Source organism: Pinus tabuliformis, chromosome J (genome assembly GCF_031772625.1).
Source record: "Pinus tabuliformis cultivar Carrire ecotype Pingquan chromosome J, CPIR1, whole genome shotgun sequence".
Lineage (NCBI taxonomy): Eukaryota > Viridiplantae > Streptophyta > Pinopsida > Pinales > Pinaceae > Pinus > Pinus tabuliformis.
The window spans coordinates 340,115,841-340,120,632 of NC_142295.1; positions in this window are offsets into that span (position 1 = coordinate 340,115,841).

Sequence of the window (4,792 nt, forward strand, 5' to 3'; positions counted from 1 at the left end):
AGAAGTAACTCGATGGCCATTTGCAGTGACGGGATTTCGCATTCAATGGGTAACACAGCTTCCAAACCATAGACTAGTTGGAAAGGAGTGAACCTTGTTGATGTTTTTACTGAAGTTCGGTACGCCCAAAGCGCTGAAAATAGCATGTTGTGCCAATTCGACCGATGAATCCCAATGATTCGTCGGATCATGATAACTAAAACTTTGTTGATGGATTCAACCAGACCATTCGCTTGTGGATAATAAGGGGTTGAACTATCGTGACGTAAACCAAGCTGGCCTGCAAGTTCGGTCATCATAACGTTTCAAAAATGACGCCCATGATCAGTGATTATTGCTTGCGGGACACCAAACCTAGCAATTATATGGTTGAACACGAAAATTGCAGTTTTCTTGCCGTCTACCTCAAATGTAGGCATCGCCTCGGCCCACTTAGTAAAATAATATACCGCAAGGATGATATACGCATGCCCCCCGGCCGAGTGAGGGTTACATGTAATAAAATCGATACCCCATTTGGCAAAAGGACCAACAGCAATTATAGGGTGGAGAGGAGCAGGTGGAGCGCGCATTTTTCGATCAAAAATTTGGCAGTTGTGGCATTTTCGGACCGCCGTAATACAATCTTTAAATAAAGACGGCCAGAACTAGCCAGCGCGCAATATCTTTTGGGCTGTGGCAAACCCAGACATATGACCACCACATGCTCTAGAGTGACAGTCATTTAGAACCCTTTCAGCTTCCTCGTGAGTTAAGCAACGTCGAAAAACGGAACCCGCCCCACGGCGATAAAGAGTATCTCCAATAATCCTGAATTATTGGGACTGGAATCAAATTTTTCGACATTCTGACCTTGAAACTTCTAGCCGAAAGGATTGGGTCTGGAGATAAACGATGATATCCCCATACCACGGATCTAAAGTGCTGATTAGAAACAAGGATTCGTCCGCAATGGGCTCCTCTGCCACAGTTTCCGTGTCAGCATGCGGGCAGTCACACATTAACTCCGCAAAAACTAAAGATTTCTTAGACTTAGATTTCTCAAATTCCAAGTCAAACTCCTGCAGGATAACAATCCATTTAGAGTACTTGCCCCCTAGCAATTGCTTGGTCAAAATGTAGATCATAGGGTTGCAATCCGAAATTACCATAGTTTTACGTAGTAGAATGTAGTGACGAAAATGTTGGACAGCTTGAATAGCTACCAATGCCAATTTCTCCACATGTGAGTATTTTAGCTCAGTTTGATTTAAAGTTCGACTAAGGTAATATATCACATGTTCAGTTCCGAATTCATCTTCCTGAACTAAGACCATTCCAATGGTGGAATGAGAGGCGGCGAGATACAAGAAGTAATCCTGGTTGTAGTTGGGAGGATGCAACAACGGTGCATGGGTCAATGCGTGTTTGAGTGCATCAAAAGATTTCTAAGCTATCCCATCCCAATAGAATGGAGTGTTTTGCTTCGACAACCGGAAACCCTTTGTAACCTCGGCGTAGTTAGGAATGAATCGTCGTAAAAAGTTTTCTTTCCCCTGCAAACTTTGGAGTTGGCGAAGACTCGAAGGAGGAGGCAATTTGATGATAGCTTCGACCTTCGAGGGATCAACGCGAATGCCGGCTTTCGAAACTACAAACCCCAGCAATTGACCCGTTTCTATACAGAAGACACATTTGTGTGAGTTCAACCGAATACGATAATGCCTACACCTCATAAAGATTGCTCGTAAATGGACGAGTTGATCAGCTCGATGTAATGAATGAGCATGCAAGTCATCGAGATAGGGTTGCACAATGTGCTTGATGTCATGAAACGCATAAGACATCGCCCTTTGAAAAGTTGCTCTGGCATTCTTAAGCCCAAAAGGTAACTTGTAATAAGCAGATGTCCCTCATGGACAAATGAAAGCCGTTTTGGGTTGATCGGCAGGTAGAATATTGATTTGATTGTATCCGGAAAAACCGTCCGTGAAGGAGAATATTTCGCTGACGGCACAATCATCAATGATTTGATCGATATAGGGAGTTGGGTAATTATCCTTTGGACAGGCTCGATTAATGTCCCTATAGTCGATACATATTCTTATTGTTCCCTGCTTTTTGTTAACCGGAACAATATTCGATACCCAATCCGTTAACGGGATCGGATAAATGAAACCTGCTTTCAATAATTTTTCAACGTCTGCTTTAATTGCAGCAGCTTTTCGTGGGTGAATCTGATGCAAACGTTGCCAGACGGGTTTAGCGTCTGTGTAAGTCTTGATCTCATGAACAACAATCGCGGGATCAATTCCTGGCATTTCCTCATAGGACCAGGCAAACACGTCGCGAAATTCTTGAAATAGGGCCTTATATATTTGAATTTCGTCATCTGTACATGAGGCACCTATATGAATGTTCTCAATAATTCCGGGCTTAACTGAAATGTCAATAGGAATAGTTCGATAGATGTTTCCCAAATTTAACTCTGAATCGGGATGTTTCATTGGATTCTGAGGTTCCTTGACATATTCAGTTGTAAAAATTGATGACAAATCATTTTCAAAACAATCATCCTCAGGTAAAAACGAAGATCTGTGATGGAGATCTTCCCATGGTAAATCATCTACACATAGGATTTCACGAATTTGCTCGTCAGATTGAACAAGTTCAAAAAACGTGGTTAAATTCGAGGTTGATGTGAAAAGTGATTCCTCACAGACCACATTCATTAAGTCATTTTCGGTTGAACATGGGTCGACAAATGACTGAACGGCTTCATAGGCAAATTTCATATGGACTCAAAGGCATGGCATTACCAAATGGGTCTATCTCAGATTCAGAAGGAATGATCCAAGGATCATCGTAAACAATGGTGTCTTATGTAATCATATGAATGGTTGCAAATGAAGACGATGCGTTGATTGGAGGAAAAGGAAAAGTTCCCAGTAAACCGGCATCTTTAACTAGTCCTACTCCAACATCCTTATATGGGATAGTCGTTTTACCAACATGTTGAATACTCTCCGAAGAGGCTGGGTCGGATGAAAAGTAAGCCAACTGGTCTATTGTTACGATCTTTCCATTATGTGGAAACTTTATTACTCGAAAGACTGATGAAACTCCCGCTGTCATAGCGTAAGACCAACTTCGACCCAAGAGAAGGTTGTAATCTAGAGGGGCATCAACCACCTCCACATCTAGACTAACGGTTTTTCCTTCAAACCCTATAGGCAAATCCTGTAGAATGCCAAATGGATGAAACCCATGGCCATCAAAGGCCTTTAGAATCATCGGGGATTGATTTAGTGAAGGATAACCAAGCGATCTCCAACATTGTATCGACATAATACACGTTGAGGCTCCCTCATCAATTACAATCCGATGAATAGGCCTGTTTTTTACTATCACTGGTATCTGGAAAGCCATTTGATGAGGCAAGTGCGGTGTACTATTTTCTAGATCGAAAATTATTAGGTTCGGGTCCTGAACATCAACAGCTCCTATAGCCGACAAAAGTAATTTACGTTGTGCTGGACATGATTGCAACACTTCCAAAGCCGACATTGCTGAGGGTGAAACAGCTAAATCCTCAACAATGTTATAATTCTGAGCCGCTCTCGCATGTGGATTGAAAGCTGACTTTCGAAGTATACCCTTGGCGGGCGGTTTGATTAACAAGTCTGGATTAGGTTTCTCGATCTGTAGTGGATCGGAACCGGGAGCTAAGGTTGATGGATTAGAATGAGAAGATTCTGCTTCTTTACCATCAACAGGACTTTTACTACCATAATCTTGCGATCGAGTCGCAATCCTAACATGAGACATCATCAGTATGGGTTCTTCATTGGCATTCGAGGATGAACCTATCATCTTACTGTCTTGAGCCGGAAAAGGATCCTTCAAAACAGCAGGAGTTTGGGAACCCTTGACAATCTTCGCAACCTCTGCTCGATGAGGGCAGTCTCTTGTAAAATGTTCATCGTCACAAATGAGACAAGGATAACGAGGTTTGCGTTCTTCATCATTGGATTTCGCCTTTTCTGGTTTCTCCTTTGAACTTTTGTCTGTTTTATTCTTCTTCTTTCCTTTCTTCTTCCCACCGGATTTTGATTTGGTTGTAGATGACTCTACAACGTGAATATCAGCGGAAATCTCTACAGAAGAATCTCCTGTTGGGGAATTAGGCAAGGTTATGATAGGGGAAGAATTCTTGGAAGACTTCTTCTTACTTTTAGTGTTAACCGTGCCAATCATACCATCGGCGGCATGAGATCCTGAAGGAGCTGCAGTGATTTGATTTTGCTTGGGAAGATCCGGGATTTTTTCGTGTAACGTACCTGACTGAGTATAGACCAAGTCAAGGTGCTGTGCTTGAGCAATCACTTGCTCCTCAGTAACAACTCCGGCTTTAGCTACATCTTCAGTGATCTTTAGCAACAAAGATTTTACAAACCACTCGGCCAAGATCTGATCCGGAATAAATACCTTCACTAAATGTTGTCGACGTCTCCACTCATGAATATGATCTGAAATGTAAGTGGATGTCGATTGCTTTAACGAAGTTAACAATTCCGTGCCATTGTCATATCGGACTGGCAACTGAAAATGAGTTAAAAACGAGGTAGCTAACTGACTAAAATTATAAAAAGTGCCTTGTGGTAACTCAATGTACCACTTGGCCGCGAGACCAATTAGAGTGCACTGGAAAAGTCTAAGACGGATTGAATCATCTGTAATGGAGTTAGACGCACACCAGAGGTGGTAAGTCATCACATGGTTCGACGGGTCCTCTCCTGATTTACCTTCGAAC